The sequence below is a fragment of the Leucoraja erinacea genome, chromosome 25, assembly GCF_028641065.1.
Source record: "Leucoraja erinacea ecotype New England chromosome 25, Leri_hhj_1, whole genome shotgun sequence".
NCBI classification, from domain to species: Eukaryota; Metazoa; Chordata; class Chondrichthyes; order Rajiformes; family Rajidae; genus Leucoraja; species Leucoraja erinaceus.
In genome coordinates, this window is record NC_073401.1 from 8,344,768 (window position 1) to 8,360,603 (window position 15,836).

Below are 15,836 nucleotides of genomic sequence, written 5' to 3' on the forward strand. Positions count from 1 at the left end.
CTCATTACTTTGGAGTTATCCCTAGCATCTTGTGCAATATTTATCCCTTAGCTGATATCAATAAAATAGAATATTCAGCATGTTCTGAGACCATACTTTGTACAATTTGGTTGTTGCGTCTCCTACGGTATAACGTTATCTACAGTGAATGTAATATCATTTGGAATTACTGCACATGCAAGGTTTGTTTGTTTTATTTCCAGGGATGTGGGATGATCGTTCATTCTGCTCTACTGCCACTGACTAGAATCTGAAACGCCCACATACCTGTGAATTGAAATTATAGATATACCGCACTTGGATTGTCGATGCTTGGCAAAGCATTTCTTGCATTAATGCAGAAATGTGGATGTAACGGGCTCATCATGGTAAGACGGGCACGGTTGAATTATGTCTGAGATCACCATTACTGATTGTGTACAGTCATCATTTTGGAATCCAGGGGCCATTTATGACGGAATACTCTTTTAATGGAAATCCATCCTTAAACCAGAGAAGGTCAGTCATTGCAGAGTCTGGTTATGCAGTTTGCAGATGATTCCCACTGAGATATTGGCCACCCAGAACCAAATCTTAAGTTCAATGGCTTTGGTCATTCAGTTGAAACCAAACCCATTTAACCATTCCCTAGTTATCTCATTATTATTAATAGTGCACTGCATTCAGAATTTATGCTGACTGTTTGAGGTTCCCAGTGATGTTTCTCTTAAAGTTTGCTGCAATTATTTTTATTGCTTTTCTCCAAGAAATGTGTTCATTTCAATCACTAAATCATAGAGCTTTATGGCACAGAGGGAGGCCATTTGGCCCATTATGTCTATCCCAGTCAATGATTGAGCTGTTTAACTTATTCCCACTTCCAGGTTCCCAGCATTTAGCATTGTAGATCACAGCTCTAAAATTTCCAGTTGGCTTTTATATCTGAGGAGACGTTCTACCTCCACCACCCTTCCTTGAACTATGTTCAAAATCTCCTTCACTCTTTGGGTAAAAATACATTTCCTCAATCTTTTCCTTGTTCAACTTTTATTGAGAGTTTCTCCAGCCTTGGTATATTCGTCCAGTGTACTCTGCACCCTCTCAAACTCTATCCCTCCTAAACTATGGTGACAGAACTGCACACAGTACTGTAGCTCTTTTCTAACTGGTGTTCCATACTCAACCAGTGTGATCTCTCTACTCTAACATTCCTTGCTTTGTAGACAGCTGCCTTAGCCATCTTCTTCACCTACCCCACTACCTTCAGTTATTTTGTTCCTCTGCACTTGATAGAATCATAACATTTATCATTCTTCCCTCGTCCGATTTACCACCAACCCCCTCAAAACAAAAGTATTAGCTCACATGTCTCTTGATTGAGCATTTTATCTGCCCACCTAACCAACCCTTTGCTATTTTCTTGCAGCAAAAAAACTTTCATCCTCGCTACCAACCACAATGCTAATTGTGGAATCATTGGCAAAATTCTTGATCATAATCGTAAACAGCCAAGTCTATGTTATTAATAGATAACAGGAGGAGCAAAAGCCTCTTTCTAAGCTCTCTGATGCTCCACAACAACAAGGCCACCAGTTATTTTCATGCCTATATCCAGTACCTTCTCTCACTGAGCCAACTTTTAGTTCAAAAAGCCACCATCCCTTGGATTCTCTTGGCTTTTTAATATCTTATTCAGTCTTCCACTTCTTGCTACATTCCATGTACACTACATCAAATGTCCTATCCTCATTAACCTTCCTTGTTACTTTCTCGTCAATGTGCTGTGACATTGGGATGCCCTATAGTTCTGAATTGTAATTACCATTTTTTTAAAGGTTTGCTTTTCACACATAACATCATCTTTCTATTCATGAAAGACTAAAGATGTTGGTCATTGTTGGAAAAATCTCCAGTTTAAACTATTTAGTTTTGAAAATTTGTGGATCAATGTTAATGAACACATCGTGAAAATAAAATATCTTTGTTTAAATAATGAACGAGAATTACGAATTCAAATATTGTTCTTGAAGAGAATTATGTCTGCTTTAATTTTAATATTAAAATTGAATTTATTGTTACATTTTTGACCAATATGAACTGAGGTTTAACATCAAAATCATGCAGATATCATGAGTTATTCCTTACTAATTATGCGCAAGATTTTCTTAACTGATTTGTGCTGCTATAAATGACTACAATTATCATATTCATTCATGGTGCGCTGAAGCCTTTTTTAGAATATGCAATCAAACCACATCTTACTTAATATTTAATCACAGAAGTAGGAAAGACTGATATTTTAAGGCGTAATCGCAGTGAGACTTACAGGTCACCTTGGAGAAGATGAGCTAAAACCTTGCAATATCATTTGCATACTTTGTTTATTATTGCATGATACATCGCGGTAGAAGTGGATGGTACCCAAATAATTAAATACTAGCCATAGTTACATTTAATCCTTAGTGAGTAACAGACATTTTATCAACACAGTGGCAGCCATTCCTATTTAGACTTCACTTAATTCCATCCATGACTGGTAGCTCATGACCACGCTCCAGTTGTTGATAGGATGCCTGATAGTTGCCTGATAACAGCTGGGACGAAGCTGTCCCTGAATCTGGACATTTGCGTTTTCACACTTCTGTTCCTCTTACCTGATGGGAGGGGGGAGAAGAGGGAGTGACCGGGGTGAGACCTAGAAACATAAAAACATAGAAAATACGTGCAGGAGTAGGCCATTCTCAAGCTTGCATCACAATTCAATTTGATTATGGCTGATCCAAAATCAGTACCCCATTTCTGCTTGTTCCCCGTATCCCTTGATTCCGTTAACCCTAAGAGCTAAATCTCTGCAACTCACTGCACTTTTCAACTCTTTCACCCCCCCCCCCCCCCCCCCCCCCCCCCCCCCACTATTTTCAACATAGCTGCTTAACCAAGTTCAATGCAAATGCTAAATGCATTTTGTTGTCTCTGCACTGTACACTGACAATGACAATTAAAATTGAATCTGAATCTGAATCTGAATCAATATCAGATGAGCAGACCCATTTTCCAGCTAATGATTGGGAACATGGAATCCACTTTCGATGGTAGCCATGTAAACTCCAGATGTCAGAAGCTGAATCTTGTTGGAAAAGTCAACTCCAGGTGGGGTTACCACCCCTACATCTGTTCCATCACCTGTTGTCAACCCTTTAACTTCACAAGGCTTTCCCGGGCCTCAGGTCATCTGCTGCCAAAATCCTCGTCCATGGCTTGAAGAGCAAAAGAACTGAAGAAATAGAAATAGATGTTGGACATACAACTAATAGACACAAAGTGTTGGAATAACTGAGCGGTTCAGGCAGCATCTTTGAAGAAACAGGATGGGTGACTTTTCGGGTCGGGGCCCTTTCTCAGACTGCAAGTAGAGGGGAGGAAACTGGAAGTAAGAAAAAGCCAGAACAAAGCAGAGCCGGCAACAGATGAGCAAGGAAGGGTGGAGCCCACAATGGTCCATTGTTGGCTGGGGAAGAGGTGATAACGGAGGGATACAAGGATGCGAACAGTGGAACCAGTAGGATGACCAGGCTGGGGGAGTGGGTGGAGAGAGGGAATGCAGGGGTTACTTGAAATTAGAGAAATTAACATCTCATACCTCTAGCTTATAAGCTGCCCACGCCAAATATGAGGCATCCACTGCTTGGGCCTGTTTTACTTCGGAGTCACATGAGTGACTACGTGACGAACCCGCCAGGACGCATGCGTATCATATCGTCTAACGCATTGCGTACGACTAACAGGCTGAACGTGATTCTCCTGCCAACTGTCAGACCTGAAGGTAAGTTTTTTAAACTTTTTCCAGGTTTTATCTCCCTACAGGAACCTCTACTTAGAGGTCCTGTTAAAGCCCAGGGTGAAGTCCGGGGGACCCAGTCAAGGGAATACCGGTCACGACCTCGGGCATACCCGACATATAGCCACATTAAAGACTGCGGAATGCGGGAGCGGGCGGCGGAGAAGTCATCCAGTGGCACCTATATAGCGGGGATACCACCCGACAATGTATATCGCGGCTATCCCTTTCACAGGGACCGCGGGCATATCCCTGCTGCAGGAACCGCGGGGATACCCAGCACGGCGGGGGGGGAAGGCCCGACTACTAGGGAACCCCGGCTGCAAACAACGACCTCGAGACCAAGCTCGAAGGGGGGTGGAGCGTTTCCCCAGCATCAGAAGGTTTAAAACAGGACCTGCATGTAGATTCTTTACTCTCAGGTTGTTTAGTTCTATTTCTGTGAGGATGTGTTACAGGAAAGGAACCATGGACTAAGTCCAAATGGAGACGGACTGCGGAGGACCACGGGAGTGCGGGCAGTCAACAGCGGTTGGCTACACCTGGACCGCTAATCGATCATCAGTCTCCGACCTGGCACCTGCACAGTCGGAATCGACACCTCAGACTGACGGGAAGGCCAAGCAAAGTCGGACAGGCCCGATGACTCGGACAAGTCGGGCTGTGAAGACTCACCGCCGGCGGGAGCACTGTGATCGTATATCCCGCATGGAGCGGTTGATGGAGCAGATGCTCCAATGTGACATGCTCCGGTATATGCAGTCTAGTCACCATGGGGTCCTAGGACCCCAAGGCAGCACCTTATTGAGGGCTGCATAATGCATCTCCCTCGACAGAGGGGAGCATTAGGAGTCACTTCTGGGCTGACTCTGAAGACAGGGGTTTTTGGCTGAAGATACCACAAGTGTGCAGGGGGTGCAGGAACAACAAAATCAGCAGCAGGAGCTCGACGAGGGCCATCGGGCTCAGGAAGGCCACATCATCTCACAAGACCTCACATCTCCGGCAGCAGCATCCCTACGCACCCACTAGCAAACCACGATGCACTGAAGTTGGTGAAAGCTTGAAGGCCGTACAACCAGAACAAAGGTCTTTTTTAGGCCATAGCCCAGAACGGCCTTCCTGGAAGATGCACCAACCCCGTACTTGAGCTCCTCTACCTCTCAGGAGCAGAAGTGCAAAATCATGCACACATGGTTGTGGCAGCTCCTGGGTCGGGTTGCATAAGTCCTCCCATTCGTATAAAGGTATGGAGCCACATCGATGACGTCTCCCGTCACGGATACAAGTTGGTAATACTTAAACTGGTTTGAATATTTACACTGGATGGGATAACATAAGATTAGTTTATACTGCACAACAGGTATGGTGGTGTTTGCCTTTCAAGGCAGGCTCACAATATGGGATGTGGACTGATCAATGTCAACAGCCTCGACCCGCATGTGCAGTTTAGACATTTCTGAATAACTTCCATGTGATCATTTCCTTTCACAGAAGATATTTGAAATTTAACTGGATGAGGCAATGATACATTCAGTGCGTTGCAAAATGGGCTAACTTCAGTTTCCAGATTATTACCAAATCACTATCAGTGCTTCGACTGCACAGAGCTAACAAATAAGTGGCATGGCCAATCTGGATGATATTGAAGGTACTGTATTTTACTAAATTAGCCTTATCAGCCACATAGCTTTATTTGAGAAATTGAGGTTCTCACCTGTCCAGTTAAATTCAAATTAAGTTGATACCAACTGAAACTATTGGGATACAATCAAACCATTTATTTGGCTGGGATCAGCTCTGAGTCAAAAGATTAGACCTCTGCTATTCTCAGCTGAAACTAACAAAGTCACAATGATGGACGAACAGTATTCAGCGTTGCTCCACTAAAAAACTCTCATCTGTAAATCTTCAGTCATTTCCAAACTGATGCTATTGCCCAAAGATGGGAAATCTACTAATACCATCTCTAGTTATAGAGGCAGATGGGATTAGCATGAGTTATCAAGTGTTCAGTTATGGTATCAACTGCCAATGGACACCAGGTGCATTATGTGCATTAAAGGGCATGTGGATATGCACAACCTGCATGCACAAGTCCAAGGTCATACACTTTGGTGGTGGTATATGTTAATCACAAAGGTACAATCAAATCAAAGTAACCGTTGATAGTTTTACCTAACCGCATTTAGCACTGGTGTATTATCATGCAAAATCAATGACAACACAGAATGAATGTGTGATCACAAAGCATTTAATAACATTGTGGATCGATGGAATACGAATGATTGAGATGCTTGCATCCAGGCTCAATCAACAGTTGCAAAAAATACAAGGCATATTAGTGGCAAAGGGTGCATTCTCTCTACACAAGGGAGGAATGTTCTTTATGTCTTCCTCCATTTGGCCTCAATAGACGGTTCTTGCAAAATTCAGCTTCCCGCTTCCAGGTTTCATAGTCCCGGCCTGGGTTATATACCCATGATTCCCGCTGATGTGGGGAATGAGCATAAAATCTCATATGGTTATTTCCGGATAAAAAAGATGCTGGTTCAGTTGTGATGTTGAAACCATTCTCTTCATGATATAATCAATTCATAGACTTACAGACTCTGAGAGACCGTTTCTTGCGGCTCGGGTTGTCTAACCATAAGCATTAGGAGTACCCACTGCAGATTGCAGGGATAGCACCAAATAGCAGCAAACCGAATAGGAGATGGGAAGTATTGTTTATTCTTCTTCACGTTTAACTCGGCACGGATGACTGACACATTGAAATTCAGTTTTATGGGATTACAACATCAAGTTAAAATTCCATTTACTGTGCCTGAAGTACGTCCTCATCATTTGGCTGCGGAGAATATAAACCACTCTTTCCGGTCTCACCCTCTGACGTCTAGATGTGAACTAAAAAAACCTCCTAGGCCTAGGGACGTAGAGATATGTGTTGTTAACATTGTACTACGTCACTTCACCAATAGGCACCAGCAACATCCCTGTCCTTGGTCAAACTCACGACTAGTGGTTATGCCATAGCATTGAGTACAGCGCTACGGGTCCAGTCATTGCTACACTGGATAGAATGATCATATCTGTGGGCTATAATAACATGTTTTGTTTATGATTAGTCAAGCAGAGTAGACAGGGGCACAGACCAAACCAGATGTTGCATATACCATGGACCGTGGGTTGCGTGTGATCACGCATCTACACCAATATGTCAAGGTCCCTAAGAGCCTCATAGACTCTGATTAGCAATATTGTTAGTTACATAAAACCTCGTTAGAAGGAATCACTACAAATCTTCTCCAGAGGGTTAAATGGGTCTGGCATATACAGGAGTGTACTATGAAATTGAGTCCCACTCTACCAGGACCGCTATACATCAGCAGCAGGCTTATGGACCACATCCTAGCTGCTGCAGGATGGTCAAACTATTAATCTGTTCAAATATTCAGAATAAACCCATTGCCAGATCGGGGGTATTTGCCAACTCTATGTTAGGTATGGTTCATACTTCCTCCAGGTTGAGGGAGGTTACGATTCCCACTATTGTTCATTAATGGCATCAACATGTCTATATCTATGTCATGTCTGAATTTTATATTAATGTTCACTCATCATTGGCCCACTTATGCTGTGTACGATGCCTGGACTCGTTTCCACGGCATGAAATCACAGAGCTTTAAAATCTTCACGTAGTCACTCACGTGACTCCGAAGTAAAATAGTAAGATTAAACAAGTACTTACCAGTTTGAAGTTTGATCTTTATTTTATGAGGAGTAACATTGAAGGATTACGTGCCCTCCACGCCCACCCTCGATCATAAAGTCCAACTGGTATCCTATTTCTCTAATCTTACTATGTTCAGTTCATTTACTGTTATCTGTGATTTCATACCGCTGCTTTGAAGATTGACACGCATGCGTCCTGGTGGGTTCTTCACGTAATCCCTCAACGTTACTCCTCATAAAATAAAGATCAAACTTCAAACTGGTAAGTTCTCGTTTAATCTTACTATTCTACTCCTCAAATGGATCCCAATCCTCCACTCCCCTGAATCCTTCAGTGTATAGACATGGGTTGATCTTAACCTCAGTCCACTCTATCAATGAATATCGGCACCTCTCTGAGGCAAAGCATTCCAAATATTTACACATGGAGATGTTTAACTGGATCTGAATTCTAAGCGGGTCATCTCACACCCTAAGACCATGTCTTAGATTTCACAACTTAATCCTTTCAATTTTAAACATACAAGTAATTAACGTTGTCATATTTTAAAATAAGTTTGCAGAATTGTTTTCAGCAAAATAAAACCCCTGCCATCGCGTGTGGAATGATATGGCCATGTCATCCCACCTGTGTTTACAGGGCGTTTTTTTTTTTGTGTATAACCATCTTTCCACTCTTACTCACTTACATAGCTGTTACCAGTAAGTCAGGATTGATTCAGGCATCCACTCTCCCGTTTTACATGGCTTTTGTCAAACAAGAAGGCCAGATGAATGACTCGCTAGTTTTGTTGTGAAAATAACCCTTAATCAAATTTCCGAGTTCAAATCAAAGGAACATTCTGCCTCTTTGACAAAGCTGAAAAGAACCTTGACAGATATAGCTCCTGGGAACACAGCCAATAATGCCGCCATTCTGCTATGAGTTGCTGTCAAACCCAGCAGCCTCCATAACACACTTTCTCCCTGGTGGTTTAGCAGGTAGAAACGGCACTTGAGGGTTGAAAGTCCTGTGTGCTATTTATAGTGTTATGAATGATACACGCATTTGTGTCAGTATTTTGCAGAAGCTATTTTAATGGAGTCACTGACCCAATTATATATGTTACAGGTTCGATGAGATGGAGGCATCAGATTGGCATCAAAGTGTTAAACAGTGGCAGCCTGAGGAACTGGAAATGATTGCATGCACGGAACCTCCAAGCAGGGGCCTCAGATCACCAAATGCTCCAGAACCTCCAATAAGCAAATGTGGGGCTTCACCCAGAGCCACAAACCCAGCATTGGGGCTCTGACTGCACTCATGCTACACCAATGGATGCACCATATTCAATTGCATGGCGCCGTGGAGGCTGCACTGGAGCGGCCAAGAGGTGCAGTTACCTCACAGCAACAGCAAGTTCAATCCTGGCCTCGGGTGCTGTCTGTGTGGAGTTTGCTTGTTGCTATCGATGGGGGCATGTTTGGCAGCGTGGGCAAGTTGGGCCGAATGGCCTGTTTCCACGCTGTGTGACTCTATCTCATGGCAGCCACCTTAATCTTTGAGATCCGCACTCTTCTGAAGACCAGATTCTGGGCATTCATGTCTGATGATACAGTGGTCTACAAGAAGTCCAGATACGACCTTGGTAAGGCCATCAAAAAGGCCAAAAGGGTCTTGTGCTCCAAACTGGAGGATGAGACAGATGTTCGGCAGCTGTGGCGGGCCCTGAATGCAATCATCTCCTACAAGGCGAAATCACGCACGCTTTGATAGGGAGAATACTGATGTGCCTTCCCGAGCCCCCATTCGCTGTGATAGTATTTCAGCCACAGTCACAGCCTCAGTCAGCCTCGATAACAATCAGCATGGGAGCACCTCAAGGCTGCGTGCTCAGCCCCCTGCTTTACTCACTCTATACTCATGACTGCGTAGCCGGTCATAGCGCAAACTCCATTGTCAAGTTCGCTGACAACACCACTGTTGTGGGACGTATCACTGATGGGGACGAGTCAGAGTATAGAAGAGAGATCGAGTGACTGTCCATATGGTGCCAGCACAATAATCTGGCCCTCAACACCAGCAAAACCAAGGAACTGATTGTGGACTTTGGAAGGGGTAGGATGGGGACCCACAGTCCCGTTTGTATCAACTGGAAAGGGTCAAGAGCTTCAAATTCTTGGGCATGCACGTCTCTGAAGATCTTTCCTGATCCGGGAACACTGATGCAATTATTAAGAAAGCACATCAGCGCCTCTACTTCCTGAGAAGATTACAGAGAGTTGGTAAGTCAAGGAGGACTCTCTCTAACTTCTACAGGTGCACAGTAGAGAGCATGTTGACCGGTTGCATCGTGGCTTGGTTCGGCAACTTGAGCACCCTGGAGCAGAAAAGACTACAAAAAGTAGTATGCCCAGTCCATCATCGGCTCGAACCTCCCTTCCATCGAGGGGATCTATCGTAGTCGCTGCCTCAAAAAGGCTGGCGGCATCATCAAGGACCCACACCATCCTGGCCACACACTCATCCCCCCGTTACCTTCAGGAGCCTGAAGCCTGCAACGACCAGGTTCAGGAATAGCTGCTTCCCCACAGCCATCAGGCTATTAAACTCGGCTCGGACAAAACTCTGAACATTAATAGCCCATTATCTGTTTATTTGCAATTTATCAGTTTATTTATTCATGTGTGTATATATTTATATTATGGTATATGGACACACTGATCTGTTCTGTAGTCAATGCCTACTATGTTCTGTTGTGGTGAAGCAAAGCAAGAATTTCATTGTCCTATCAGGGACACATGACAATAAATTATCTTGACTCTTGCATCTCTTTAGGGTAAAACATTGCACCTATGTTCCACAGATCTGACACATGTCTTAAAGCGAAATGTTGAACGCACTTTATATTAAATAATCGAATTCACTACTTAGATGCAACTTAACCTTGATGCAGTATGCTTCCATGCGACCTCATGGGCGACTCCCGGTTTCAATGACTCTGGCATGAAGTTCGCTCTACCCTGACACCAGTCGTGACTCCTGGTCCTCGGTGAAATCCAGGCAGTCTCTGGCTGTTGAAATACCCGATGCTTATGTGCACGTCGACAGCAGAAGCAATATCAGCAGATATTTGGTTAGTCCATTCCATTCCCCGCTGTTCGTCTGCATGTAACTAGACCTTGTCAGATCTACTTCATAACCCTCAAAATCGCTGAGTCATTGTACATCTGCGCATGGGATAATTGTCCAAGGAATCCTTACCTTACACTTCACTTTGGAGACTTCACGTGGGACCAAGATGGGAACAGAACCAGGACCCTCGAGTTCCGCAGACCAGCCGCGACAAGCAGGAGTCCCCAATGGATGGAAGGCAGTGAGACTCGTTGCTATTTTTGGTAACTCAAAAATAGAGACACAACCAGTAAAGTGTAAATTCAATAGTCATTTCAATTCCGTTCTCAATTCTCACACTGGCCTCTGTTCTTGGTCTTCTCCATTGACTGGGTGACGTCAAACGTAAACTGGATGAACAGCATCTCATATTTTGCATGGGTTGCTGATAACCCTATGGTATGAACATTGAATTCCTCATTTTTGTGATGCCCATCTCTCTTTCCCCTGCCACACCCCACACCAGCGCACATACATTTCTCCCACCCCATTCTTTTCCCCTTCTCTGTATGCTCATCTCCCATCCCCGAATCCCATTTTTCCTTTTTTCCCCCCACTCTTTCCCCTCCCCTGTGCCTCTTCCCACCCATATCCCTCCCTCTGCCTTTCCACACACCTCTGGACTTACTCACTTAATTTGCCCTATTTCACCCACCACAAAATGTTGTCCTGTCCCTAGTCCTTCCATAGATGCTGCCTGATCTGCTGAGTTCCTCTAGCACTTTGAGTTTTGTTTAACATTTCAGGTCATCGAGTCATAGAGTCATACAGTGTGGAAACCACCTCTTCTCTCCTTACCTGACACTCATTTCACCTCTGGACTTACTCACTTAATTTGCCTATCTGCCAAGCTCAACTGTATCGAACTATCACTTCCAGGTTTTGCCCCACCCCCTCCTCTCTTTTCCAGCTTTCTCCCCCCTAAAATCTGAAGAAAAGTCCCAACCCAAAATGTTGTCTGTCCATTCCTTCCATAGATGCTGCCTGATCTGCTGAGTTCCTCTAGCACTTTGAGTTTTGTTTAACATTTCAGGTCATCGAGTCATAGAGTCATACAGTGTGGAAACAGGGCATTCGACCCAACTTGCCCACACTGACCAACATGAACCATCTACACTAGTCCCACCTGCCTATTTTTGGCCCATGTCCCTCTAAACCTGTCCTATCCATGTACCTGTCCAAATGTTTATTAAACGACACAATACTACCTCCCTCAACTACATCCTCTGGCAGCTCGTTCCTTACATCCACTACCCTCTGTGTAAAAAGCATACCGTTCAGGTTCCTATTAAATCTTTCCTCCCCCTCACCTTAAACCTACTCTGGTCAAGAGACTCTGTGCCTCTACCAAATCTATTCCTCCCATTAATTTTTTTTTTTAATTAATTTTATTAGAAGCAATTGCACAAGAAAAAAGCAATCGACATGACAGTTATACAAATTTTGTACAGCTTTGTTTTATACATTAATACATGAATCAAAAAAAAAGATGAAAAGGGAAAGAATGGAGAAAAAGAGGAAGAATAAAAGGAAAAAGACCCTTAAACTACCAAAGAAGTGCGAGAGGAAAGATGAGAAATAAGAAAAAGGAAGATGGAGATATACCCTACTATACTCCCCCCCCCCCCCACTCACCCATCCCAAGCATCGGTTTTAAATTTGTGTTCAACCATTCTGTTCTTGCAGAAATTCAGTGAAAGACCATGTTTTGAAAAATTGATCTGCTTTTTCAGCCAAAACAAGCCTAATGTTTTCTAAATGTAGTGTCTTGGACAAGTCAGTAATCCGTATCTTCACTGTGGGAACTGTTGTCTTTTTCCAAAATTTGAGTACAAGTTTTGTACATCTCTCTAAGATCACGTCTCATCTTCCTGCGCTCCAAGGAATTGAGACCCTGCCTGTTGAATCTCTCCCTATAGCTCAGCCCCTCGAGTCCTGGCAACATCATTGTAAATCTTCGCTGCGCCCTTTCCAACTTAACAACATCTTTCCTATAACATGGTGCCGAGAAGTGAACACAGTACCCTAAATGTGGTCTCACCAACGTCTTAAATAACTGCAACATGATCTCCCGACATATATTCATAGCACTTTTCATAACAGCTGGGACTGTATCATTGAGCTTGAGTTAAGTTTGATTTCACAATATTTGTGTTTTCAACAGCTTTGTGATCTGCCAAAGATCATTAGAAACAGTTGTTAATAAAAGGTTCAACCAATTTAGATTTTGCAGGAACAAAAACTTTAGGAGGGCTGAGAAATGAACCTAAATGATTAGACATGGAGATGAAACACAGGCCAGTTACCAAAAGTGCTATATTTAACCATCTAATTGTCTTTGAGGTAGAACTTTAGAAAACGTGACTACGCCAGGCATGCACCATTTTAATGCATAAGAAGAAAATACTAATTGGGTCAGAAATGCTGGAATCAACATCAGTTTCTAAATCAATAGCAATTTATTTAAACGGTAGAATGTGCTGGCACACACATTGTCATTTATGTATGATATTTGATCCCAGTACTATACAGGCTGGGTATGATGCTCAGCGTTCTGACGACAATTTACATCTCCCATTTGAACTCTACTAACAGGCAGATTCTTGCTATAAACTCCTCGAAGCCAAGTTAGGTTAAATAATTGCTTAGTCAGGTTCAGTGAGCCATGCACCTTAATTGTTGCCCAAGTAAACAATTTCCACTAAACTGTCTTTGGAATGCTTGCCAGGATATTTTCCACAGGAAAGTGTACTATTTCAAGCACCGTTATAAATAGTGCAAAGCTCAGTGAATAATTGCAAAGAGTGGTGTGATAACAGGGATTAGTCTGGGCAAGTTCTGTGTGTTGACTTCTGTTTGAGCTACAGTGGAGGTTGTGAAAAGCTGTGACACAAACTCTGAGGGGCAGACATAAAATTCTCAATCAAAATTCATGTTTGTAATTGATAACAAATAAAATACAATAGCAAGTTTAGTTTTAGTTTTTAGAGATACAGTGCGGAAACAGATTGCACCGACCAGCAATCCCCACACATCAACACTACCCTGCACACTAGGGAAAATTTTACACTTGTACCAAGCCAAGTAACCTACAAACCTGTACGTCTTTGGAGTGTGGGAGGAAACTGAAGATCTCGGAGAAAACCCACGTGGTCACGGGCCGAACGTACAAACTCCGTGCAGACAGCACCCATAGTCAGGATCGAACCAGGGTCTCTGGCGCTGCAAGCGCTGTAAGGCAGCAACTCTATCGCTGCGCTACCGTGCCACCTGGGCTTAAACTGTAGTACTTATAATGTATATATAATAAAGTAATGTATACAAATTCCTTTCACAGGGAGATTGTCAGACAAACCCTAACCCTGAGCCAGGTGGAGCTTCTTATGGGCCTGTCCCACTTAGGCGACATTTTAGGCGACTGCAGGAGACCATGCAGTTGCCACATGGTCGCCACATGTTCACGGGCAGTTGCCGGGGAGTCGCCTTCGTGGTCGTGAGGAGTTCCCGCATTCTGGGAACTAGTCGCGGCCTAATTATGGTCGCTGCAAAATTTTCAACGTTGAAGAATTATCGGCAACTGGAATGAAGCCGCCATGGAGAGCAACGAGAATTCTCGAGCCGTAGGTGGGTCGGCAGGAGGTCCTAGTGGGTTGCCAGGAGGTCAAAAGTTCTTGGAGGTTCGCGTAGGTTGTAGGCTGACCGGTGAATTTCATTGGCTCATTGGGAAAAAAAAGGTAAGCAGTAGTTTTCAGAACCAAGGATAACCGACCGGGAATGTTAAATGTCCGCCCAGCTTCACAGCCGTGTATCTCTGGCTTCTTAAAAGTTGTCTGCACTCCTTCTCTCCCCCCTCTGACTCCCTTCTTTTAAAGGACTTACCATGCACGGTGCTTTGACCATCTTAATTACAGCGCCAACCTTCCTGTTCATTGCGGTGTGTGTCTGTATCACCTTGGCTTTGCACCGTGTAATTGTTTTAGACAGCGCTCCCCCTGCTTGCTCTATCCCCCACCTGCATAAGGGGCTGGTGAAGGAAACGATGTGTTTGTGTGTGTGTGTGTGTGTTCCACTCTGACAGTCGCCGTTCCAGTTGCCGGTTTTTCAGGCGGCTGCCGGCAACTTGACAGTCGTCGGCAGTCCGCTGAAAAATCGCCTAAGTAGGACAGGCCCATCAGGCCCATTAGGCATTCCTACAGCACCTCATATTTCGCTTGGGCAGGTGACAAAGTGTCAGAGGTTATGAGGAGAAGGCAGGAAAATAGGGTTAGGAGGGAGAGATATATCAGCCATGATAGAACGGCGGAGTAGACTTGATAGGTCGAATGGCCTAATTCTTTCCCATCACTTGTGATCTTATGAACCCAATCGTACCAATTCTTTCTTTCTTTCTTTCTCTCTTTCTTTCTCTCTTTCTTTCTCTGTCTCTCTTTCTCTCTCTCTCTCTCTCTCTCTCTCTTTCTCTCTCTCTCTCTCTCTCTCTCTCTCTCTCTCTCTCTCTCTCTCTCTCTCTCTCTCTCGCTCTCTCTCTCTCTCTCTCTTTCTCTCTCTCCTTCTCTCTTTCTTTCTTTCTCTTTCTTTTTCTTGCTTTCTTTCTTTCTTTCTGGATTTCCTTTAGTTGCTCCAGTTTGCCTCCACATCCCAAAGACATGCCAAAGATTTATGGGTAAATGTTCCTATGCAAACATTGTGCCTGATGTGGTCGAATTGGGAGTAGCTAGAGAGGAATGTGGGGGAAATGAAGTGGGATTAATGCAGGATTATTATAAATGGATGTTAGATTGTGGGCATGCACCTGATGGGACAAAGGGCCTATTTCCCTGCTGTATGACTTATGGCTGTTTAACCCCATCAATAATTTACATTTCGGAAGTCACTCTAAATCAATCCGATAATTACAGTTACTATGCGGTTAATTACCAAGATCAAGTACTATATTTGTCGCCCGTGTTACTGTTTAAATGTAATTAAGATTGGTCTTTGATGATCATGGATTTAAATCATAATAATAAAAAAATAACAACATGGATGATGTTGGAAATGGTTTTGATTGGTTCAGTGTGAGCTCTAAGTAATTAATGCTGCAGAATGTTTAACAGGAAGATATAATAGATTGGGATTGATAGTTGATAA

General features: G+C 43.6%; 1 long non-coding RNA gene across 2 annotated transcripts in view; it reads left to right on the forward strand.

The window, feature by feature from the left end:
• LOC129709326 (uncharacterized) overlaps positions 1-15,836 on the forward strand; it is a 54,990-nt gene that overhangs the window by 37,840 nt on the left and 1,314 nt on the right. Inside the window, exon 3 of one of the 2 annotated variants that reach the window (XR_008725500.1) lies at positions 204-368. This is a non-coding gene — a long non-coding RNA (uncharacterized LOC129709326). Of the gene's footprint in view, positions 1-203; positions 2,011-15,836 lie in introns of those variants that run through there. The other variant, XR_008725499.1, reaches the window with a different exon arrangement.